The following is a 27,376-nucleotide window of genomic DNA, read 5'->3' as shown; positions in this document are numbered from 1 at the left end:
CTCGTACTAAGACCAAAGCAATTGTTAATGCTGTGATAGCACCACATTCTGTCGACATAGCTCTGAAAGCACTAGAAGACATACCTTACTGTGGTGCTTCTACTGATGGGAGCAATCACGGTGCTGTGAAAATATTCCCTCTGCTTATTCAGTATTTTGATTGGAAGAATGGTGGCGTGCAAAGTAAATTAGTCTAAGTTAAAAACACTCCAAATGAGACAGCTGATACGATCGCGCAATACATCAAAGAAACACTGGAAAAGAATGGGATTTTTTCAAAATGTATTGCATTTACAGGTGACAACTGCAATACAATGTTCGGGGGAATCCGGCGTGATGAAGAAGGAAATAATGTTTTCGCAAACTTAAAGAAGTCCTTGCAGAACAAGTCTTTAATCAGTGTGGGCTGCCCAGCACACATCTTGAACAATTGTGTTCATTACGGGGCAGACACACTAGATGTCGATATTGACATCATCTTCAACATATGTCAATACTTTCACATCTACACTGTGCACACAGATAATTTGAAGGAGTACTGTGAATTTGTTGATGTTGAATACAGAAGTCTCCTTTCTCACAGCAAGACGTGATGGTTGTCATTATTCCCAGGTATTGAGAGGCTGCTACAGATGTTTCCAGCCTTGAAAGCATTATTTTTGTCACAGGAAAAAACACCCTCCTTGATCAATAACTTTTTTGAAGATGAGTTCAGTGAAATTTACCTCTGGCACATGCACTCACTCATGTGTGTGTTTCATTCACACATTCAGGAGATGGAAAGGGAGAGCAATTCAATTGTGGATGTGAAGAACCTTTTGAACAAAGTCCACACCATGCTTCTTGAACGCAAGACCAATAACTTAATGTCCCTTAAAGTTAAGGGACTATTGGCACAAAAGCACAAGGATGGACTTGGTAAGAATTGTGACCATTTCAGTGCTCAAGTACAGGGTCTGTACAGTTCATGCCTGGAGTATCTGGAGAAATGGATGGCACCCATGGAGGAATTCTCCTCTTTCATGTGGATGGATCTGAGTGAGACACCTGACTGGAATGACAAAGAAGCCTGTATCAAACACCTGGGAGAAAAGGGGGTGCCAATTGATGATGCAAAGTGCTTTGATCAGGTCACCAACCTGAAGAAATTCACAGAAAGGTGTAACAGTGATGGAGAGTTCAGTAATCTGCAAGCACACAAGAAGTGGACCAAATATTTTGAAAGGTCCAAAAGCATAGATTTTCATTCAGAGCTACTGAAGATTGCACAGTTTTTCTTTGCTATTCCTTCTCACAATGCAAATGTAGAGAGAGTTTTTTCACTGATGCAAAGCCAGTGGACAAAGGAAAGGAATCATTTGTCTGTTGAGTCACTGAAGGGGCTTCTGTGTACACAATGCAACTTTAAAAACATGTCTTGCAAAGACTTTGATGCCTACTTGATTGGTAATCAAGGACTGTTGGGAAAGATTCGATCTTCGGGAAAGTATACCAGAGAGCATCATGAGGACTGACATTATTTTTGACTGAAATAGTGGATTTTTTTATGACAACTGTTTTTTTATTTTTTATTGTAACCTATGGCCATGAAAAGAAACAGTGTCATGTAAAAGGTGTTAAAAGCTAAACTATTTTTATTTGTTATTATCCTATTGTTGAGGGCCAACAGTTGAATAGAAAGGATGTATTACTTTATGTATTAAAGTTCAATAACATAGTTGCATGGTTGTGAACGCATTTGTATTTACCACCCACTGTGGGTGTCCGTCTGCCTCCCGCTCCCACTGTCCTCTTTTTTGAAAACTAAAATATGGTCACCCTACATAAGCATGTTGACCTGGATCTGTTATGTACGTTGGTTAATATGCGTGTTAATCTGTTAATCTGCCATAAGTATTTGAATCCCTGGGAGTGAGTTGGGTATTTAGGCAGATATTTGGTGATGATCAGCTCAGTCAGCATAGCACACGTAGACTACATCTCTGAGAAATGATCAGTCAGTATGTCACAATTCAGGGCTCTGGAAGCTGTCCTGTTCTGTCTGGAGTCCTGTAGGTCTGGTCCTAGAACTACTATCCAATCAGCATATTGCCCCAGTGTTCACCCTAGAATTCCTCCGCCCATGTCTTGCATTGAATGTGTTGCAATGCATTTGATAGAAAATGGCAAACATCAGACACAGCCATTAATTCAGGTGTTATCTGAGAGAGCCTCCAACACCTCCAACTGGACCCCTGGTAGACACTGTCTCTGTCGTTGTGACAGGATGTATACTGTGTTTATCTAGATGCCTTTAACTGTTATTTCTTTACGTCTATGCCCCCTGACAAGTTACACAAGACTGTGTGTGTGTCTGTGCCTGCGCGCCTCCATGCACACCTGCGTGCGTGTGTGTGTGTGTGCTCATGCATGCATATTATGTGTGTGTGATGCATGCTCATGTGTGTGTGTACTTACTACTCACTCTTGTGTTTGTGTGTGTGCTGGTGGTATTTGAGGGGATGAGTCCGAGGCTGATCCCGCTGGTTGTGTTGCGTGACTCCTGCTGATCTACTCCATACCCAGAGGTTGAGGAAAGATAATGAGTTTGACCGAGTGAGACGCTGCTGCCAGATGGCACTGTCAGAGATGGTCTCACACTCTGCTCCAACAGCAGCTCACAGCAGGCCCATGATGACATGCTCTGCAGGCCTAGTCCTTGACCAGTGACCAGTCCACCTGGCTGGACCAGTCTAATGTGTTACAGCTCCATAGGGAGTGGAGGTCAGTGTACAAGAAGGATGCACCACCATTAGTCTGACTGGGGTTTTCCTGGAGATGTTTATGAATTGGGCACAGCTTTCATCTCCTTTTTGGTGAAATATCCTCGACAGGGATGGCACTGGCTTGTGGTCAGACTGAACACTAATGGGACAATGTTCACTATAGTCTCATAAGGCATGTCTATTGTTCAGTATTCCGTCAAAGTCAGACCATGTTCAATTATATTATTGTGTTCAATGTAGTCAGAGTGTACAGAGCTACAGTATGTTTAGATAGATTACAGCTTTTGGTCTTGTTGGTCTTATTGGTCTTGTTGGTCTTGTTGGTCATGTTGGTCTTATTGGTCTTGTTGGTCTTATTGGTCTTGTTGGCCTTGTTGGCCTTGTTGGTCTTGTTGGTCATGTTGGCCTTGTTGGTCTTGTTGGCCTTGTTGGTCATGTTGGCCTTGTTGGTCTTGTTGATCTTGTTGGTCTTGTTGGCCTTGTTGGTCATGTTGGTCATGTTGGCCTTGTTGGTCTTGTTGGTCTTATTGGTCTTGTTGGCCTTGTTGGCCTTGTTAGTCTTGTTGGTCTTGTTGGCCTTGTTGGTCATGTTGGCCTTGTTGGTCTTGTTGATCTTGTTGGTCTTGTTGATCTTGTTGGTCATGTTGGTCATGTTGGCCTTGTTTGTCTTATTGGTCTTGTTGGCCTTGTTAGTCTTGTTGGTCTTGTTGATCTTGTTGGTCTTGTTGGCCTTGTTGGTCTTATTGGCCTTGTTGGTCATGTTGGTCTTGTTGGTCTTGTTGGTCATGTTGGTCATGTTGGTCTTGTTGGTAGTGCTAACTGACTTATTTTATTGTGTTTTTTTATTGTGTTACTATTTTATTTGTATCTATTTGTTAATGTTCTTGCTTTTTAACTGCATTGTTGGGAAAGGGCTCGTAAGCAAGCATTTCACGGTAAAGTCTACACTTGTTGTATTCGGCGCATGTGACAAATAAAATGTTGTTTGATTTGATTTGATTTGACTACTGTAGAAAATATCAACAAAGTGTTGTGCAGCAGGTTTAAAACAGCAAATAATCTCCATGAAGCCTCCCAACCACCAAACTCCCCATCGGAGCCAAAACCGGTCATTGACTGAATGAATGTGGTTGCTATTTTTGATGCAACCCTTTCTATCGGTCTTCCTGCATCATTTCATGTTGATTTGATGTTATCCTCTTATATAAGGCCCTATATTTGGGTCATCCTCTTGTCTTGAGATGTAAACAAAATTGGCTCTTTAGAGACTGCTCTTATCAGGTCGCTGTTAACAGCCATTTCGTGATTCCTTCCACACAGGTCTTACAATAGACCTAAAGTAGATCTCACTGCTTCATGCTAAATTCAATGTGTGTGTTGCCCGCGAGAGGCAATAATGTGAAAAGATTTTAGGTTTAGAAAGGCACTTAAGGTTTGTAATTTCCACTTTGAAATTTCAGACTTGAGTTTCCCTTATGAAATGTCCATGAATTATAATCTACATAATAACATTTCCTGTTGCTGCAGGATTATTTTCCTACTGTCGGAGACTGGCTCAAATTAAGATCCTACATCTGTATGAGAGATCCCTGGGTTCATTCGGCAGGCTGCATTTCCTTGACAATAAGGGCTATTATCTGCGTGAGTTTGATGAGGAACAGCAGCCGACCCCTGTCACCCCCTACGGCGATCCCAACACAGCCCTCCTTTCGTGGGAATCATCTCCACCACGCAGTAATAATCATAGAGGCAGAGCACACCAGGCAACCATGCACACACACACACACGCACACACACACACTTGCATGCGCACACACACACCGATACAGCCATCCACGCATCATGTGGCTCATCCATCACAGACATACAGAGCAGAGGAACATTGTGGATGGAAGAGAGACATAGAGACATGGAAGCACAGATGCTCTGTGGCCAGAAGCCAACAATAAGACGTAATGTATTCATAACCATCACCAGATACTAAAACCTTACTGCAGGCATCCAAGCAAATTCATAAACCCCAGTAATGAAATACTAAATTAATCTAAATGAAAAAAGATGATAATGTGTGCCCAGGCTAATACTGCTGTATAATTATGGATTACAGTTTGACTGTGTTGTTACAGCTGATGTAGACTTCTTAGTATATGTTTGGCTTCTTCATTAACAATGACAGACTAGTCTGCGCTGATACCAGATGTCTAACTTTATAGTAAAGTCCCACATGCAAACATATTGTAGTTGGCTAAATCCCACTATACACTGTGTTGAATTTGTTATGTTCTTCTTACTGTAATCCATTGTCTCATGTCAGATGGCGTCACTCCTACGAGACGCTCGCAAATGTGCTCTAACTAGCAGTCTAGTGCATGGCCATATGGTAGCTAGTTTGCCAGCGTGTTGCTCAAGTTGTAAGGCACCAAAGTTATGGAACTGTTCTCCGAAATCAGCATGTATCTGACTCTGACAGATGGCACTGTGCCTTGCTACTTCGTAACATTTGGCCAACACGGTAATGTCGCAGAGATCAGTCAGCTGTGCTGTAGAACTCAGCGCACTAATCACAGCAGAACAGATGTGAAAACAAATTTGTGCATTAGCTAGAACTCCACTAGCTAGCTAACTAGAGGGAGTAATCCACATTGAGTATGTGAACTGGCATTGTTAGCATCCCTGCATTTAGTTTCATATGGATTGCATTTCGAATTTCATAAATACTGATTCTACCACCACAAAAAACCTTAGCTAGATTAAGAATTAGGTAGTGAGGACTTGCTCATGAAAAAAAAGTAAATATTAGCTACAGCTTTATAGTTTTTGGTAAGATTAAGTCTGACTATTTTGAGAATGAAAGGGGAGTTCAGTGGACGATGTGACCTTGATAACATTTTCAAGTGTTAGGACAGCATATTGTAGGCAAACTTATTTTTAGCTATCCCATTAATGATTGCGAGTTATGAGACAGATCAGTGAAGACGACCGTCGCACTATCTGATGCGAGACAATGACTGTAATCTAGATAAGTGCAGTACACAGGATACTATCTAGACATTAGACCATTGTCTTTAGTCTCACAGCTGATGCCCATGCCATCCACTCTCCTCTGGACCTTTCTACTGTAGAAGTGGCCTGAGACCACCACCTGAGACCACAGTTTTTCAACTGGTCGTTCAGAACAGCACTGTTTCCGTTTAATTGAACATTCAGTATGTTTTTTCGTACTGAACGCAGCGTTGGAATATTAACATTTCTGAGTGTTGTTACTGGAGCAACATGGAGATATCCTGAGTTTCTGAACAGGCTGTGAAACCAGTGATGTGTTCCTTCTCCTAGTTTTATACAAAAAATAGTTTATGAAAGGAATGACAGAGAGAAAGAGGGAGGCACTGGTGATGAACCATTGTAATGATGTTCTGAGCCCTGTTCTAAAGTGTTCTACTCAGTGAGTCTCATTGGGGCTTTTGTTGAGCGCTGTCTGAACCTCCCAAGCACCCTTTCAAGGCTGTTTGAACCTCCCTAGCATCCCTTCAGGGCTGTTTGAACCTCCCAAGCACCCCTTCAGGGCTGTTTGAACCTCCCAAGCACCCCTTCAAGGCTGTTTGAACCTCCAAAGCACCCCTTCAGGGCTGTTTGAACTTCCCAAGCACCCATTTTGTGCTTTTATCAGCCGTTGATGACAGCTAATTATTGTTTAAATAAACATTGGAAGGATTTTTTGTATTTGAAATGGTTGAATATTTTGCTACCATATGGTGAGTAATGCTCCAGGTAATAGTGGCCTTTTTTCTACAGTGCAGTTACCTGCAATGCTACAGTACAATATCTCTATGTACAGCACATCACCCTCTCTAAAAAGTAATTACTCTACTCCTTCCCCAGCTCCAATTCCCCCGCTCCCTCTCCTCTCCTCACCGTGCTGAGTGTCCTATAGCTGTCCAGCACCAGCACCAATCCCACCAGGGTGACACAGTGTGGGAAAATAGTACTGCATAGAGAAACAGGACCCCAAAATGTACGGGAATTGAAATATCTCCAGTCCATGTTCTATTTACAGACTACTGTGGGAACTGACAATCAAATAGTAATCCAAGGATTGTGAATTATTATATATATATTATTTTTTACATATTGTGAGATTACTGCGTTCCTACTAATGCTGCTGCTGCAAACCCACTAAAACCCTTCCATGTTCAGCACTCCACATACAGGAGAATATAATACAGTAAAGCCATGGATGGAAATATAGGATCAATGCTCTTAAATGGTGGAGCTTTGTGGAATGAACTAGGTGACAGTGTGCTACTCTCCTCTGGTTTCAAGCCTACTGATGCTGTGCCAGATTTATACAGACATGTAAGACTGTCTCTGTCACTCTCCTAATCAGGGTTGAGTAGGTTACTTTCTAAATGTAATCTGTTACAGTTACCTGTCCAAAATGTTTATCAGTAACGTAACTTTTGGATTGCCCAAACTCAGGAAAGTAATCTGATTACTTTCAGTTACATTTGTATTACCTTCCCCTTCAGAGGCTTTAGAAGAAGACAAAAAGGATCCATCAAAGCATTTGGTGTGTCATCATAGATCTCTGACTTATAGTCAGACTCGCTCAGGTGGAACAAACTTAAACGTGTGCCTTTTTTCACTGCTGAATTGAATGTCATTGAGAAAATAGAAAGGTGTCATAATGTATTCATCCTTTCTGAATTTAAAAGTAATCCAAGAAGTAATTAAGTTTTTCAAACGTATCTGTAATCTGATTACAATATTTTAGCTGGTAACTTAACCGATTCGTTTTTCCCAACCAGGTAACCTGGCAGGTAGGAGCGTTGGGCCAGTAACCGAAAGGTTGCTGGATCGAATCCCTGAGCTGACAAGGTAAAAATCTGTCATTCTGCCCTGAGCAAGGCAGTTAACCCACTGTTCCCCGGGTTAAATGCGTTGGGTTAAATGCGGAAGACACATTGCAGTTGAATGCATTCAGTTGTTCAACTGACTAGGTATCCCCTGTTCCTAACATACAGTATGGAGTGACATATACACTGAATACAAATATAAATGCAACAATTTCAAAGATTTTACTGAGTTACAGTTCATATAAGGAAATCAGTCAATTGAAATAAATAAATTAGGCCCTAATCTATGGATTTCACATGACTGGTAATACAGATGTGCATGTGTTGGTCAAAGATACATTTAAAAAAAAAAGTAGGGGAGTGGATCAGAAAACCAGTCAGTATCTGGTGTGACCACCATTTGTCTCATGCTGGGCGACATATCTCCTTCACATAGAGTTGATCAGGCTGTTGATTGTGGCCTGTGGAATGTTTTCCCACTCCTCTTTAATGGCTGTGAGAAGTTGCTGGATCTTGGCGGGAACTGGAACACGCTGTCATACACGTCGATCCAGAGCATCCCAAACATGCTCAATGGGTGACATGGCTGGTGAGTATGCAGGCCACGGAAGAACTGGGACATTTTCCACTTCCAGGGATTGTGTATAGATCCTTGCGACGTGGGGCCATGCATTATCATGCTGAAACATGAGGTGATGGTGGCGGATGAATGGCACAACAATAGGCCTCAGGATCTCATCATGGTATCTCTGTGCATTCAAATTGCCATCGATAAAATGCAATGTTTGTTGTCTGTAGCTTATGCCTGCCCATACCATAACCCCAGCTGTCCGGGTGGCTGGTCTCAAACGATCCAGCAGGTGAAGAAGCCAGTTGTGGAGGTCCTGGGTTGGCGTGATTAAACGTGGTCTGCGGTTGTGAGGCCAGTTGGATGTACTGCCAAATTCTCTAAAACTACGTTATGGTAGAGAAATTAGCATTCAATTCTCTGGCAACAGCTCTGGTGGACATTTCTGCAGTCAGCATGCCAATTGCACGGCCCCTCAAAACATTGCGTTGTGTGACCAAATTGCACATTTTAGAGTGGCTTTTTATTGTCTCCAGCACAAGGTGCACCGATCATTCTGTTTAATCAGCTTCTTGATATGACATACATTTTAGTCATTTAGCAGACGCTCTTATCCAGAGCAACTTACAGTAGTGAGGGTATACATTTTTTCGCAGTGATCCCCCATGGGAATTGAACCCACAACCCTGGCAAACTAAAGTAGACTTACCAGCTCTAACCAGCCTGAGCGATCTTCCATCCTGCAGTACCCACACTGTCTCTCAATTAGAGAAAGTGGCCCCTGCAGTGTGTGTAAATGGGTATGTTAAATAGTCATTGACAAGGTCAATATTGCTGTTAGGTGCACTGTTCGAGCTGCAAGAATAATGTGAAGTGTTTGAAAATGGAAATGTAAGAAAATTATTAATGCACATATTTGAGTTGGGTGATTATATTTTCAAAGGACCACGATTTGCCTAATCATGTAAGCTCTTTCTCTCTGTTGTTCGCTGGCTAATTCCCTGCTATAACAAACCCGGGGAACATAACATGTTACATTTATTACACTGAATATTGCAGGCGGAGAGGCAAATAATTAATTTTCATACTAACAGGGTCCGTGGAGATGCTTATTAAGATGATATAAAGGTCTGCACACATTAACCACTGAGTAATGGACAGTTTCACACTGTATTGGAGGTGTCGTGTCTGTGCAAGAGTACAGTTCCTCTCAGTTAGGACAGTGCCTGTGGATATTTTTAGGGAACATAGGACAAATTTGCGGTCACTCCGGTCAGTGTTGTGGCTACCTGACACAAGGAGAGGAGTGGCCATATGACCATAGCCTCCAGCATAGTAACACATGTAGGCCGAGGGAGGACGGTGGGTGACACCTGCCCAGAGATTCCTACACAGCATGCTACATAGAAGGAGAGCAGATGGTTGCTGTCAAGGATGTGTTTAACACTCGTATCAAACTCACAGCACAGGTAGTAATCTAGTTCTAGTTATACCCTGATGAAGACAGCTTGTCTGTCGAAACATTGGTTATTAGGTTATTAAATCATTTTATCTGAGCTCCTAGAGTGAGACTCTCCTTTTCTTTTTCAAGTAATCTAGTTCATGCCTGGCCCCAGCCCCCTTTTAGCCACAAGGCAAACAGCCACTAGACCTGTCTGCTCAGTAAGCCGTGTTCCGTCTCTTTCCGTGTCTGATTGGAGAAGCCAGGGAGTGAGGGAAGAGGACAGGTTGATGGCCTGGTCAGAGCAGCCCTGATGATAGACACTCTAATGGAGGGAGGCATTGCTCAGACAGGAGTAATTGAGTGGGCCACTGCTGAGTGAGGAGACGGGTGACCTTCTTCTCTCCTCAGGGAGGTGGCTAATGGAACAGGCATGCTCACTGTCTACTGGTGATGCTAAGACTAAGACTGGAGACAGGGAGACGATGACAACAACAACAACAACAACAACAACAACAACAACAACACCACCACAATGGGTGCACTATACATACGCGCTATACACTATACACACACGTACACATGGATTTTGTGTTGTAGATATGTGGTAGTAGAGTAGTGACCTGAGGGCACACACTTAATGTGTTGTGAAATCTGTTGTGAATGTATTGTAATGTTTTTGAAATTGTATAACTGCCTTAATTATGCTGGACCCCAGGAAGAGTATCTGCTGCCTTGGCAGGAACTAATGGGGATCCATAATAAATGCAAATACAAATGGGATTTTCAACAGGCCAGGTCACATCATGACCAGTAAAGTACATACTATTTATTATGGCTTATTCTTCAATAGTGTATACTAAAAGATTACCACTGAGGCTTGTCCCTCACGTGTGCCTGTGCATTGTGTGAGAAGAGACAACCAGACATAAATCATTTCACGCTTTGCATGTCTTTACAGTAAACTCAACTGACCCCACAAACACACTCCCTCTCACAGCCCTCAGTTGACAGCCCTCAGTGTGGTTTTAGTGTCCAGTACGACATGATGTGTAGTCTTTTTTCTCCTGATGATGTCCCTGCCAACAGGCTTATCCACACTGAAATGCCTACGTTGTCTCGGAAAAATAAAGAAGATTCTCTAGGCTTTGCTTTGCCTTGCCTTCATTTCATCCCGACTTTGAGGCAGGCAGGGAGGGAGGCGGGGAACCTAAAAGAGGAGTGATTATGCAGCTCAGAGCTGACAGTGGGGGAGTAATGGCAGGATGGGGGATCGATGGAAAAGTGTATTTGAGGGAATTATGGTGCTGATTGCTTGTGCTTAAATCACCCTCTGTTCTGTTCCCACAGTATCTAGAGAATCTCTGAGTGCTCATCATGTGTCTGTCTTTCTTATGTTGAGTCACGTTGACTGGCTCTGTTCCAACTGCTCCACTATAGTTGGTGCAGATGCATACACTCTATACAATGCTTGTGGTGACAATGACGATTTCCTTCAAGTAGCCTGCTTACCCGTACATATAATTCTACATGATCATTATCATAATACACATATATGATATCACATTTAGAGTTAAACTGTCCTGAAACACTCTCCGGTGTAAGGAAGGTTATACAATGACTGCATGTACTATAACCTTTGGGAATAAGATTATTCAAATGTTGTATTTTTTTTATTTTTTATCTTCCACATTAGCAACCCTGGTACTTTATGTATGCAAGGACATGATTGTATGATACTATCACACTGAGAGGGAGACATGTAGACCATCTTCACCAAATTACAGAACAACATATTTATATCACAGCTTGAACTGGGGATCATACTTGGAGCACAGTTAGTACCACAGACTACTCTAAAAGCACAGTTAGTACCACAGATGACTCTAACACCACAGGTCGTACCACAGATTACTCTAACAGCACAGTTAATACAACAGATTACTATAACAGCACAGTTAATACCACAGATTACTCTAACAGCACAGTTAGTACCACAGATTACTCTAACAGCACAGTTAGTATCACAGATTACTATAACAGCACAGTTAATACCTTACATTACTATAACAGCACAGTTAGTACCACAGATTACTCTAACAGCACAGTTAGTACAACATAGTACTCTAACAGCACAGTTAATACCACAGATTACTCTAACAGCACAGTTAATACCTTACATTACTATAACAGCACAGTTAGTACCACAGATTACTCTAACAGCACAGTTAGTACCATAGATTACTATAACAGCACAGTTAGTACCACATATTACTCTAACAGCACAGTTAATAACTTACATTACTATAACAGCACAGTTAGTACCACAGAATACTCTAACAGCACAGTTAGTACAACAGATTACTCGAACAGCACAGTTAATACCATAGAATACTATAACAGCACAGTTAGTACCACAGATTACTCTAACAGCACAGTTAGTACCATAGATTACTATAACAGCACAGTTAGTACCACAGATTACTCTAACAGCACAGTTAGTACCACAGATTACTCTAACAGCACAGTTAATACCTTACATTACTATAACAGAACAGTTAGTACCACAGATTACTCTAACAGCACAGTTAGTACAACAGATTACTCGAACAGCACAGTTAATACCATAGAATACTATAACAGCACAGTTAGTACCACAGATTACTCTAACAGCACAATTAATACCTTACATTACTATAACAGCACAGTTAGTACCACAGATTACTCTAACAGCACGGTTAGTACCACAGATTACTATAACAGCACAGTTAGTACCACAGATTACTATAACAGCACAGTTAGTACCACATATTACTCTAACAGCACAGTTAGTACAACAGATTACTCGAACAGCACAGTTAATACCATAGAATACTATAACAGCACAGTTAGTACCACAGATTACTCTAACAGCACAATTAATACCTTACATTACTATAACAGCACAGTTAGTACCACAGATTACTCTAACAGCACAGTTAGTACCACAGATTACTCTAACAGCACGGTTAGTACCACAGATTACTATAACAGCACAGTTAGTACCATAGATTACTATAACAGCACAGTTAGTACCACAGATTACTCTAACAGCACAGTTAATACCTTACATTACTATAACAGCACAGTTAGTACCACAGATTACTCTAACAGTACAGTTAGTACCACATATTACTCTAACAGCACAGTTAGTACCATAGATTACTATAACAGCACAGTTAGTACCACAGATTACTCTAACAGCACAATTAATACCTTACATTACTATAACAGCACAGTTAGTACCACAGATTACTCTAACAGCACAGTTAGTACCACAGATTACTCTAACAGCACGGTTAGTACCACAGATTACTATAACAGCACAGTTAGTACCATAGATTACTATAACAGCACAGTTAGTACCACAGATTACTCTAACAGCACAGTTAATACCTTACATTACTATAACAGCACAGTTAGTACCACAGATTACTCTAACAGTACAGTTAGTACCACATATTACTCTAACAGCACAGTTAGTACCACAGATTACTCTAACAGCACAGTTAATACCTTACATTACTATAACAGCACAGTTAGTACCATAGATTACTATAACAGCACAGTTAGTACCACAGATTACTCTAACAGCACAGTTAATACCTTACATTACTATAACAGCACAGTTAGTACCACAGATTACTCTAACAGCACAATTCGTACCACAGATTACTATAACAGCACAGTTAGTACCATATAATACTATAACAGCACAGTTAGTACCACAGATTACTCTAACAGCACAGTTAGTACCACATATTACTCTAACAGCACAGTTAGTACCACAGATTACTCTAACAGCACAGTTAGTACCACAGATTACTCTAACAGCACAGGTAATACAACAGATTACTATAACAGCACAGTTAATACCACATATTACTCTAACAGCACAGTTAATACCTTACATTACTCTAACAGCACAGTTAGTACCATAGATTACTATAACAGCACAGTTAATACCACATATTACTCTAACAGCACAGTTAATACCTTACATTACTATAACAGCACAGTTAGTACCACAGATTACTCTAACAGTACAGTTAGTACCACAGATTACTCTAACAGCACGGTTAGTACCACAGATTACTATAACAGCACAGTTAGTACCACAGATTACTATAACAGCACAGTTAGTACCACAGATTACTCTAACAGCACGGTTAGTACCACAGATTACTATAACAGCACAGTTAGTACCACATATTACTATAACAGCACAGTTAGTACTATATATTACTATAACAGCACAGTTAGTACCACAGATTACTCTAACAGCACAGTTAGTACCACAGATTACTCTAACAGCACAGTTAGTACCACAGATTACTATAACAGCACAGTTAGTACCACAGATTACTATAACAGCACAGTTAGTACCATAGAATACTATAACACCACAGTTAGTACCACAGATTACTATAACAGCACAGTTAGTACCACAGATTACTCTAACAGCACGGTTAGTACCACATATTACTATAACAGCATAGTTAGTACCACAGATTACTATAACAGCACAGTTAGTACCACAGATTACTCTAAAAGCACAGTTAGTACTATATATTACTATAACAGCACAGTTATTATTCTTATTTCGTGTTTTTGTTCTATCTTATGTTATTTATGGTACTACATTGATATTGATTACTTTATTGTTGGGTTTGGAGTGTGCAAGAAATGCTTTTCACTGTACTTGTGCACGTGACATTAACACTTGAAACTACGACTGCAAATCATCTGAACAGCACATAACTGCCTGGGATGCATACTTCTACTTGTGTCTGGCTGCTCTGCTCTACAGAGCTATCAAAGGTGGCAGCTGGGCTCGCCTGCTACAAATAAGAAAGCCTATAGGTAAACAGATGAATGAGCGGATTTAGCCGGCAGGAAGGCTGTGAAACTACCTCCTTGTGCCATGTATAATACAGAGCTGCTGCCTAGCACGTCTTTCCACAGCCAGAGTCGACAGTGACCGATGGACTGTCCCTTTCTCTCTTATCTGGGCCTCAGCAGCCCCACGTCGTCTGGCTGTAGGCCTGGGGAGGCCCTCACACACAGGCGCTCACATGCACACACACACACACACGTGCGCACACACACACACACACTTTCTCTGTTCACACACAGCTCCCCTACACCCTCATACCGGAGAAGATTTGCCCGTGAAGTTTTGAAATATTTATTATCTATCGTCATGCAACATCACAGAGTGCCAAGTCCATCTCCTGGTTCAGGTACTGTACACCACCAATGTGTAGCACCTACCTGTGTAATGCACAACAAGTACAGTATTAATGCCAGAACGCACTGCGGCTCTCATGCCATGTCAGTGCCCTTGGGCATCTTTGACTAGAGGAAGGATAGTGGCCAAAACCACTTCCAGAAGCCATCAGATTTTTACAGGTGGTCTCCCAGTTACCAACCCGCCCTGCCCCCTAGCCTGCTTAGGGCTGGAAGTGATTTGGCTGCTGATTTCTGCTGTTGGTATGGCTTCTGCCCAGTCATACAAACATTGTGCATTGTTCTGAACCATGATACTGTATATATTCTAGAAGCTTTAGTGCGAAAATATAACTCAGTATGACAAGTTAATTTCTTTGTTGTGGTGTGCGGCCCGGCCCTTACTGGGGTGAAATGAAGCTCTAAACTAACCTCAGCTAGTCGATTCCTTGTATCTTATAAAATGGAGGCCTTGTCTCCTCTATTCAGTTCAGCATCTTTGTGTTTGTGTTGCTTGCCTTGGTAAATGTGCTTGTGTGTTAGGAGATACTGTGCCAATTAATGTCTTCGGATTCTCTCTGTTTCTCTGTTGTATCCTTGGTTTCCTGCTTTTGTTTATCGCTCTAAGTCCCTTGCTCCCAGAGGGCTGTGAGGCAGGTTGACAGTGGAAAGGCACGGAGCTAAAGAACACGACTGAAGCTTGTGTTCCAGATATATATTTTTATAGAGTCTTAGCAAACTACCGTGTCTCACTGCCTCTGCAGCCCTGCCAATTTGTCCTGCCACTGTCACTCCTCGTCTATCTCTATCTCTCATCACCCATGGCTTCAGCTTAAAGCCGTGTGTGTGTGTGTGTGTGTGTGTGTGTGTGTGTGTGTGTGTGTGTGTGTGTGTGTGTGTGTGTGTGCGTATGAGCGAGTGCTTGTGCATCCCACTGGGCACAGACATCAATTCAACGTCTATTCCACGTTGGTTCAACGTAATTTCATTGAAATGACGTGGAAACAACATTCATTCAACCAGTGTGTGCCCAGTGGGAGGTGTTGCTGTAGGTTTTCCACTCTGAAAAAAAAGGTGTTGAGTTGAGCCTAAATATTGTCATATGCTTCTTTTTATTTTATTTTTTATTTCACCTTTATTTAACCAGGTAAGCCAGTTGAGAACAAGTTCTCATTTACAACTGCGACCTGGCCAAGATAAAGCTTCATACTCACACTGTTCCTTCTCCTCTCCCTTTGTAACCCTGTCACACACCTCCCTCCTCTCCCTTTGTAACCCTGTCACACACCCCCTCCTCTCCCTTTGTAACCCTGTCACACACCTCCCCCCTCTCCCTTTGTAACCCTGTCACACACCTACCTCCTCTCCCTTTGTAACCGTCACACACCTCCCTCCTCTCCCTTTTTCACGGAATAATACTGCACCTAGTTAGCTAGCTGAATAAACTAGGTTAGTCTATTCCTAGAAAACATTGAACCGCTGTAGTTTACAACAATTATAGTTTCTGAGGTGGAAGTTGGGAGAGTTATATTTGGGAGTTGTGGTGAGGGAGGCCCCGCTCTCTCCTTTCCCAGATGTTTAGTTCATTTTATTCCGATCTCCTCTGCATTACTGTAGCCATCTGCTGCAGCCTGTCAACTATGCCTCTGCCTATCCCTGTTCTCTCCTCTCCGCACAGGCTACACAAACGCCTCACACCGCGTGGCTGCTGCCTCTCTAACCTGGTGGTCCCTGCACGCACGACCCACGTGGAGTTCCAGGTCTCAGGCAGCCTCTGGAACTGCCGTTCTGCTGCCAACAAGGCAGACTTCATCCCAGCCTATGCTACCCTCCAGTCCCTCGACTTCTTGGCGCTGACGGAAACATGGATTACCACTGAAAACACTGCTACTCCTGCTGCTCTCTCCTCGTCTGACCATGTGTTCTCGCATACCCCGAGAGCATCTGGTCAGCGGGGTGGTGGCACAGGAATCCTCATCTCTCCCAAGTGGACATTCTCAATTTTTCCCGACCCATCTGTCTATCTCCTCATTTGAATTCCATGCTGTCACAGTCACTAGCCCATTTAAGCTTAATATCCTTGTCATCTATCGCCCTCCAGGTTCCCTTGGAGAGTTCATCAATGAGCTTGACGCCTTGATAAGTTCCTTTCCTGAGGATGGCTCACCCCTCACAGTTCTGGGGGATTTCAACCTCCCTACGTCTACATTTGACTCATTTCTCTCTGCCTCCTTCTTTCCACTCCTCTCCTCTTTTGACCTCACCCTCTCACCGTCCCCCCCTACTCACAAGGCAGGCAATACGCTTGACCTCATCTTTACTAGATGCTGTTCTTCTACTAATCTCACTGCAACTCCCCTCCAAGTCTCCGACCACTACTTTGTATCCTTTTCTCTCTCCCTCTCCTCCAACACTATTCACTCTGCCCCTACACAGATGGTAATGCGCCGTCGCAACCTTCGCTCTCTCTCTCCCGCTACTCTCTCCTCTTCCATCCTATCATCTCTTCCCTCTGCTCAATCCTTCTCCCTCCAATCTCCTGATTCTGCCTCCTCAACCCTCCTCTCCTCCCTTTCTGCATCCTTTGACTCTCTATGTCCCCTATCCTCCCGGCCGGCCCGGTCCTCCCCTCTAGCTCCGTGGCTTGATGACTCATTGCGAGCTCACAGAACAGAGCTCCGGGCAGCTGAGCGGAAATGGAAGAAAACTAGAATCCCTGCAGACCTGGCATCTTTTCACTCCCTCCTCTCTACATTTTCTTCATCTGTTTCTGCTGCTAAGGCCACTTTCTACCACTCTAAATTCCAAGCATCTGCCTCTAACCCTAGGAAGCTCTTTGCCACATTCTCCTCCCTGCTGAATCCCCCCCCCCCCCCCCCCTCCCTCTCTGTGGATGACTTCGTCAACCATTTTGAAAAGAAGGTTGACGACATCCGATCCTCGTTTGTTAAGTCAAATGACACTGCTGGTCCTGCTCACACTGCCCTACCCTATGCTTTGACTTCTTTCTCCCCTCTCTCTCCAGATAAAATCTTGCGACTTGTGACGGCAGGCCGCCCAACAACCTGCCCGCTTGACCCTATCCCCTCCTCTCTTCTCCAGACCGTCTCTGGTGACCTTCTCCCTTACCTCACCTCGCTGATCAACTCATCCTTGACCGCTGGCTATGTCCCTTCCGTCTTCAAGAGAGCGAGAGTTGCACCCCTTCTCAAAAAACCAACACTCGATCCCTCTGATGTCAACAACTACAGACCAGTATCCCTTCTTTCTTTTCTCTCCAAAACTATTGAGCGTGCCGTCTTTAGCCAACTCTCTTGCTATCTCTCTCAGAATGACCTTCTTGATCCAAACCAGTCAGGTTTCAAGACTGGTCATTCAACTGAGACTGCTCTTCTCTGTGTCACAGAGGCTCTCCGCACTGCTAAAGCTAACTCTCTCTCCTCTGCTCTTGTCCTTCTAGACCTGTCTGCTGCCTTTGATACTGTGAACCATCAGATCCTCCTCTCCACCCTCTCCGAGCTGGGCATCTCCGGCGCGGCTCACTCTTGGATTGCGTCCTACCTGACCGGTCGCTCCTACCAAGTGGCGTGGCGAGAAGCTGTCTCCGCACCACGTGCTCTCACCACTGGTGTCCCCCAGGGGTCAGTTCTAGGCCCTCTCCTATTCTCGCTATACACCAAGTCACTTGGCTCTGTCATATCCTCACATGGCCTCTCCTATCATTGCTACGCTGACGACACACAACTAATCTTCTCCTTTCCCCCTTCTGATAACCAGGTGGCGAATCGCATCTCTGCATGTCTGGCAGACATATCAGTATGGATGACGGATCACCACCTCAAGCTGAACCTCGGCAAGACGGAGCTGCTCTTCCTCCCGGGGAAGGACTGCCCGTTCCATGATCTCGCCATCACGGTTGACAACTCTGTTGTGTCCTCCTCCCAGAGTGCGAAGAGCCTTGGCGTGACCCTGGACAACACCCTGTCGTTCTCCGCTAACATCAAGGCGGTGACCCGATCCTGTAGGTTCATGCTCTACAACATTCGGAGAGTACGACCCTGCCTTACACAGGAAGCGGCACAGGTCCTAATCCAGGCACTTGTCATCTCCCGTCTGGATTACTGCAACTCGCTGTTGGCTGGGCTCCCTGCCTGTGCCATTAAACCCCTACAACTTATCCAGAATGCCGCAGCCCGTCTGGTGTTCAACCTTCCCAAGTTCTCTCACGTTACCCCGCTCCTCCGCACACTCCACTGGCTTCCAGTTGAAGCTCGCATCTGCTACAAGACCATGGTGCTTGCCTACGGAGCTGTGAGGGGAACGGCACCTCCGTACCTTCAGGCTCTGATCAGTCCCTACACCCAAACGAGGGCACTGCGTTCATCCACCTCTGGCCTGCTGGCTCCCCTACCTCTGCGGAAGCATAGTTCCCGCTCAGCCCAGTCAAAACTGTTCGCTGCTCTGGCACCCCAATGGTGGAACAAGCTCCCTCACGACGCCAGGACAGCGGAGTCACTCACCACCTTCCGGAGACATTTGAAACCCCACCTCTTTAAGGAATACCTGGGATAGGATAAAGTAATCCTTCTACCCCCCCCCCCCTTTACTCCACCCCCCACCCCCCCAAAAAAAAAAAAAAAAAAACATTGTAAAGTGGTTATCCCACTGGCTAGAAGGTGAATGCACCTATTTGTAAGTCGCTCTGGATAAGAGCGTCTGCTAAATGACGTAAATGTAAATGTAAATGTAAATGTAACCCTGTCACACACCCTCCCTCCTCTCCCTTTGTAACCGTCACACACCTCCCTCCTCTCCCTTTGTAACTCTGTCACACACCTCCCTCTTCTCTCCCTTCTCCACGTTTCTCCTCTCGACTCTCACCATCTCCCTCACTTATTCTCTGTCTGTCTTTCTCCTCTTCCCTTCTTCTCCCTCCTTTATTTTCATTACATTTCTCTTTCTCTCTTTCCTTACTCCCTGTTTTCTCACCAACTCTCCCTCTCCACTCTTCCTTCCTCATTATTTCACTGCTCTCCATTCCCCACCTCAGGGGGATGGGTTAAAAGCAGAAAGACACATTTCTGTGGATAAGGAATCGAAAATGAAGTCTCTCTCTCTCTCTGTGTAGTGTTGCTGCGTGAGGAGGTGGCCCAGCTGCAGGAAGAGGTGCACCTGTTGAGGCAGATGAAGGACATGTTGAGTAAGGACCTCGAGGAGACCCAGGGCGGCTGCTCCTCCCACCTCCTCTCTGCCACTGAGCTCCGCGTGCAGATGGGAGACAAGGAGCAGGAGCTGGATCGCGCCAAAGAGGCGTTACAAGGTCAGGGGGAAACCTGTTGTATTCACCTATTAGCCTGCTAGTACTACCTGAGTCCTACCCTATTGTTTTACCTGACTCCTACCCTACTGTCCTACCCTGCTAGTCCTACCTGAGTCCTACCCTACTGTCCTATCTGAGTCCTACCTGAGTCCTACCCTACTGTCCTATCTGAGTCCTACCCTACTGTCCTACCCTGCTAGTCCTACCTGAGTCCTACCCTACTGTCCTACCCTGATAGTACTACCTGAGTCCTACCATACTGTCCTACCCTGCTAGTCCTACCTGAGTCCTACCATACTGTCCAACCTGAGTCCTACCCTACTATCCTACCCTACTGTCCTACCTGAGTCATATCCTACTGTCCTAGCCTGCTAGTCCTACCTGAGTCCTACTCTAATGTCCTACCCTACTGTCCTACCTGAGTTCTACCCTGCTAGTCCTATCTGAGTCCTACCCTACTGTCCTACCTGAGTCCTACCCTACTGTCCTACCCTGATAGTCCTACCTGACTCCTACCCTACTGTGCTACCTGAGTCCTACCCTGCTAGTCCTATCTGAGTCCTACCCTACTGTCCTACCTGAGTCCTACCCTACTGTCCTACCCTGATAGTCCTACCTGACTCCTACCCTACTGTCCTACCTGAGTCCTACCCTACTGTCCTACTGGTTGTATTCAACCTCTGACACTAGCGCCTCTATTTAAGTTGCGCAGTTGTAGGCTATTTCACACCCCACATGCATTAAAGGGCTGATTTTGACCATATGGTAAATTAGGGGCATTTCAAAGGTTGTGCACGAACACTGAGGCTGAGAACGATTTATATTTATCAATGGTTATCTCCTACCGGTATGCAAATGGTGTAGGATTGTTTGATAAATCACACTTTTTCTATGCATACAAACATTCAACATTTTGTGCGTAAGTAGTATTTTAGAAACATTCAAAGACCGTTTTGGTACACCAGAAGTACATTAATTTCCAATAGATCGCTACGTTTGCCTTGCAGCATTGTGTTGCAGAGGCAGTTGCAGTGCGTTATGTGTTCTGTGTGGTGCATACGATTTATCCAACATATACATCAAATTGTATGCGTAGACTTGACAGAAATATTAGCAAAAGGTGAATGTTTAACTTTCGTTGCACACATATCCAGTAAAACATTTGGATTATATAATGAAAAAAAATTTGACTGCAGAATTGATTATGCAGCATTGATGCAATGAGGCATCAGGCCTAATATCCTACACAGCTATCTGAGCCCTGCCACACCCATTTAAAGCCCCATATGTTTCTCACACAGCTCAGTCAAACCCACTTAATCTCACTAGAGATATCAGTTTATCACTCAACACATCGATCAGTCGATCCCTTGAAAAATTGTATCTGACCTAAATGTGTCTGGTATGCCCCATATGTTTACCAGTGGAGGCTCCTCAAAGAAGGAAGGGGAGGACCAATCTCCTCAGTAAAGTTCATAAAAATAAAAATAGTGAAACATTTAAAATGTTATCCTTTTTAGATAAAACTATACTAAATATATTCACGTCACCAAATAATTGATTGAAACACACTGTTTTGCAATGAATGTCTACAGTAGCCTCAGCAGCACTCTGAAAGGTATCACCATGGTGTAGCCGGAGGACAGCTAGCTTCTGTCCTCCTTTGGGAACATTGACTTCAATACAAAACCGAGGAGGCTCATCATGGTTCTCACCCCCTTCCATAGACTTACACAGTAATTATGACAACTTCTGGAGGACATCCTCCAACCTATCAGAGCTCTTGCAGCATGAACTGACATGTTGTCCACCCAATCAAAGGATCAGAGATTGAATCTAGTACTGAAAGCATAAGCTACAGCTAGCTAGCACTGCAGTGCATAACATGTGGTGAGTGGTTGACTCAAAGAGAGAGAAAGACAACAGTTGAACAAATTAATTTCTTCCAAAATTAAGAAGAAGCTAGAGAGAGAGAGAGTGCTAGCTTACTGCTTACAGTATTCTGTACTGCATGATTGTAGCGTGTTTACTAACACATTAGTTATAGTAGCTATGTTGACTATGACGTGACAACGATGTAGGCTGTGTGTAGCGGTTAACGCGCATGATATGAATGTTTGGCTTGAACGTTTTTTTCACCTGGTCACAGACAGCTGATGTGTTGTGCACTGAAGTCCACAAGCGAAGGGAAAAGGTGAGAGGAGGCGAGCGCGTAGATAGATGCGAGAATGAATTATATATACAATGAGCTGTTTGTATGCTCCGTGTGATCAGTAGTTGTGTGGAGTCGACTCCAAAAATCCTGGAGTCGTGCACCATTGCTGATCAGGGATGTATTCATTGTGCCGATTCTGTTGAAAAACGTCTCTTAAACGGAAGCAAATGGAACAAAATGGGGATTAACATACCTGAATTTGTCCAATAGAAACTCTTGTTTGCAACTGTTAGACTAATGATTACACCCTAGATCAGCTAGATGCAGGCAAGAGTGTGCAAGGCAGCGTTGCCAACTCATCAGTAAGGAAAGTAGCTATTGGCTGTCCTAAAAGTCGCTAGAAGTCGCTAAATGACGTCATCACCTAATTTGCATAATTGTCAATGTGCATGTAATTGTGATGGATGCTGTAGGAGAGAGGAATAATGTCGTGGGAGAGACAAAAAGTGAGTAAAAACACCCTATATTTACATCCCGCCCTGAATGTAAGCCAGGGCAGGATCAGCCAGCGGCGGCTTCCCGCATGCGCGATTCATTTGCAGTCTGGACGCGGAGGGGTGAACATCTCCTGCTCTGACTGCAGCTGGGAGGGACTGCTGCGCGAGGACTGGGCCACCTGTGAGTGCTTTGGGATGGGGGTGGGGCCCACGGGGGTGGCGGCAGCACCCGCTGCTCGTTGAGAAGAGTAAGAACGATATGTGCTTTCACGTCAGAGTCTCCAAAAGTCTACAATAACACCAGAAAAAGTCACTAGATGTGTCGCTAGATTTGTCGCTAGTCGCTTTTTTGAAAATGTATCGCTAGAGGGGTCTGAAAACTCGCTAAATATAGCGACAAAGTCGCTAAATTGGCAACACTGCAAGGCGGTATTGACTGTGTCACTGTCTGTCACCTTGATTACCCAAAATTCTCTCAACCTGTGCACCTACGTTGTAAACAGTGGTGTAAAGTACTTCAGTAAAAATACTTAAAAGTACTACTTAAGTAGTTTTTTGGGGTATCTGTACTTTACTTTACTATTTATATTTTTGACAACTTTTACTTCACTACATTCCTAAAGAATATTATGTACTTTTTACTCCATACATTTCCCTGACACCCAAAAGTACTCATTACATTTGAATGCTTAGCAGGTCAGGGAAATTGTCTAATCCACACACTTATCAAGAGAACATCCCTGGTCATTCCTACTGCTTCTGATCTGGCGGACTAACTAAACACATGCTTCATTTGTAAATGATGTCTTAGTGTTGGAGTGTGCCCCTGGCTATCCGTATTTTTTTTTAAACAAGACAATGGTGCCGTCTGGTTTGCTTAATATAAGGAATTTGAAATGATTTATACTTTTAGTTTAGATACTTAAGTATATTTTAGCAATTACATTTACTTTTGGTATTTAAGTATATTTAAAACCAAATACTTTTAGATTTTTACTCAAGTAGGATTTTACTGGGTGACTTTCACTTTTACTTGAGTCATTTTCTATTAAGAGTCATTTTCTATTAAAGGTATCTTTACTTTTACTCAAGTATGGCAATTGGGTACTTTTTCCACCACCTTCCTCATGATCATTGATGCCCCACGAGGTGAGATCTTGAATGGAGCCCCAGACCGAGGGTGATTGACCGTCATCTTGAACTTCTTCCATTTTCTAATAATTGCGCCAACAGTTGTTGCCTTCTCACCAAGCTGCTTGCCTATTGTCCTGTAGCCCATCCCAGCCTTATGCAGGTCTACAATTTTATCCCTGATGTCCTTACACAGCTTTCTAGTCTTGGCCATTGTGGAGAGGTTGGAGTCTGTTTGATTGAGTGTGTGGACAGGTGTATTTTATACAGGTAATGAGTTCAAACAGGTGCAGTTAATACAAGTTATGAGTGGAAAACAGGAGGGCTTCTTAAAGAAAAACTAACAGCTCTGTGAGAGCCGGAATTCTTACTGGTTGGTAGGTGATCAAATACTTATGTCATGCAATAAAATGCTAATTAATTATTTAAAAATCATACAATGTGATTTTCTGGATTTTTGTTTTAGATTCCGTCTCTCACAGTTGAAGTGTACCTATGATAAAAATTACAGACCTCTACATGCTTTGTAAGTAGGAAAACCTGCAAAATCGGCAGTGTATCAAATACTTGTTCTCCCCTCTGTATAAGTCAATACTTTCTGCCTGATCCGTCCTTCCACAGTGTCAGTAATGAGATCTGTTCATTAGTCTACTTGGCTCTAGTCTAGGCTCAGTTCCTTTAAGGTTGAGTTCCATAAATGGTAGCACACAGGCCTTGTTTGAAGATATATATTTTTTTGGCTTGTAGTGTAATGTTATGTATAGTATGTGATGGTGAGAGGAGACAGCTTGTCATCATAGCTGTGGCCAAGTGTGGTTTCTCTTGTGAAACCAACCCCTATTACTCCTACCCCAAATAAATATTTGACAGGAGAAAATGCTCTGGAGCATGAAGTCATGAGCTCTGCTGATCGGCAACTACATAGCAACCTAGCAGTGTCAAAAGCCCTGGGGCCTCATTTACCGATGATGTGTAGGCACAAATCTGTGCGTAAACCATGCGTTGGATAATTTCAATGCAAAGTGTGAGATTTATCAATATGAATGTTTGGTTGAGAGTGTGCGTAAATGTATGCACAGCCATGACCATGCCTACGCACAGTGCCAAGTGGTGGAATAAGGGCACTGCTTGTCAAGCATAGCCTAGTGAATGGGGAGAATATATGTTGAAAATGTGTGAAATTGTGAGAGTAATATTTTTTTTTCGATTTCTTTGTATTTACATTGTGAATTCATGCAACATATCTTGACAGACTATATCATATAATTTGACCACATTAGTGCATTTGTTACGATAATAATCCATATAAAGTACAGTAATTTGTTAAATTAGAGTCACTTGGGAAAGTTAAACCCTTGTTGAAATACTATAAAAGACTGAGATAATGGGAAATTAAATGAGAGATGTCTACTCTTGCTCTGTTGGAAGATTTGGCACAAGCTGCATTTAGCAGAGACCACATGTTTTGAGACAGGTGAGACTTTTTTGCAGAAAGTACAGATTGGCTCATCAGATAGTTTTCAAAACCAATTTTATAGGATTTTTTGCAAGGATTTAAGATCTACTTTGGAAAGGCAAACACATGCCATTACAGTGCACATCCAAGTGCTATCCACCCTTGGGTTTTTTCCACGGGCACTTTTCAGCGGGAGCTTGACGATTGGCATCTCACAGCTCTCGATGAGCAGATGTTTTGGATGTAAACCAATTTCCGAACACAATCGCACAACAGGTTGAAGTCAAGAAAGGTTTCTTTGCCATCAATGGGTTCCGAAATACGAACGGAGCAATAGACGACACCCACATCGCCATAAAAGCACAATCCCAAAACGAGTTCAACAATGTGAACAGAAAAGGCTTCCACTCACTTAATGTGCAGCTGATAGGTTGTGTGATGGACAAAAGATGTTGCTGTATGTGGTGGCCAGGTGGAATGCACGACTCATTCATTCTGCAGAATAGCAATGTTGGCCTATACACCTACAGGAGGGATCTGTTGAGGATAGATGGCTTATTGGTGTATTATCTATTCATTTGAAGAATATTTGCCATTACTAAAACAACTTGAATTGTCCTAATTGTCCTCTCTTGTTGCAATAGTTTTTTTTTTACTGGTCTGAACAGCCAAATAAAACATTTTGGTTGTAATCAACCTTTGACACTAGCACCTCTTTCAGTCTCGGAAGAGTAATTTTTTTTGTGTGCTTTTTTTTGGTTGTGTGGCTGTATTTCATGGTAAAGCGTTGTATATTCCTCACGGGCTTTAAAGGGATGATTTTGACCATCTGTGGTTAATTAGGGGCGTTTTGAAATGCAAATGGCCAAGGTCTGAGGCTGAGAAGGATTGGTATTTATCAATGGTGATCTCCTACCGGTGTGCATATGATGGCCGTAGGATTATTTGATATACCACACTTTGTCTATGCATCCAAACATTCTAAATTCCGTTCATTAGTAGTATTTTACTAAAATACTACTTATGAAAGGAATTTTGAATGTTTCTAAAATACTACTTACGCACAAAATGTAGAATGTTTGTATGCATAGAAAAAGTGTGATTTATCAAACAATCCTACACCGGTAGGAGATAACCATTGATAAATATACATTGTTCTCAGCTTCAGTGTTCGTGCACAACCTTTGAAATGCCCCTAATTTACCATATGGTCAAAATCATCCCTTTAATGCATGTGGGGCGTGAAATAGCCTACAACTGCGCAACTAAAATAGAGGTGCTAGTGTCAGAGGTTGAATACAACCAAAAGGTTTTATTTGTCTCGCTCAATTGTGGCTTGACCAGTAAAAAGCTAAAACATTTTTATTTTTTTATTTTACCTTTATTTAACTAGGCAAGTCAGTTAAGAACAAATTATTATTTACAATGACGGCCTACACCGGCCAAACCCGGACGACGCTGGGCCAATTGTGTGCCGCCCTATGGGATAGCTACAAAGAGAAGACCATTAAGACAATTAGTTGTTTTAGCAATGGCAAATATACTTCAAAAAAGGAGGCAACACTCACCAATAAGCCATCAATCCTCAACAGCTCCCTACTGTAGGCGTATAGGCCAACATTGCTGTTCTACAGAATGAACGAGTCCCACCTGTCTCTAAAAACACACACTGCACTCAACCTTGTCTCAGAGCATTTCATATTATTCAAATCAAATCAAATATTGGACCTAGACTTGGCGCTCCGGTACCAATTGCTGTGCGGTAGCAGAGAGAACAGTCTATGACTTGGGTGACTGGAATCTTTGACAATTTCTTGGGCCTTCCTCTGACACCGCTTAGTATATAGGTCCTGGGTGGCAGGAAGCTTGGCCCCAGTGATGTACTGGTCCGTACGCACTACCATCTGTAGCGCCTTACGGTT

The 27,376-nt window shown here is 43.2% G+C and overlaps 1 pseudogene across 1 annotated transcript in view; it reads left to right on the top strand.

Annotated features, from left to right (window-relative positions):
- The window catches only part of LOC311138098 (kazrin-like), a 202,355-nt pseudogene that overhangs the window by 160,363 nt on the left and 14,616 nt on the right, over nucleotides 1–27,376 (top strand). The window contains exon 5 of the transcript in view: nucleotides 20,024–20,215. The product of the transcript in view is annotated as a kazrin-like (transcript). The remainder of the gene's footprint in view (nucleotides 1–20,023; nucleotides 20,216–27,376) is intronic.

Source organism: Coregonus lavaretus (assembly GCF_964263955.1).
Source record: "Coregonus lavaretus genome assembly, chromosome: 12".
In the NCBI taxonomy this organism is placed as follows: Eukaryota; Metazoa; Chordata; class Actinopteri; order Salmoniformes; family Salmonidae; genus Coregonus; species Coregonus lavaretus.
The sequence above is the reverse complement of the archived record's forward strand: the minus strand, read 5'-3'. Positions and strand labels throughout refer to the sequence as shown.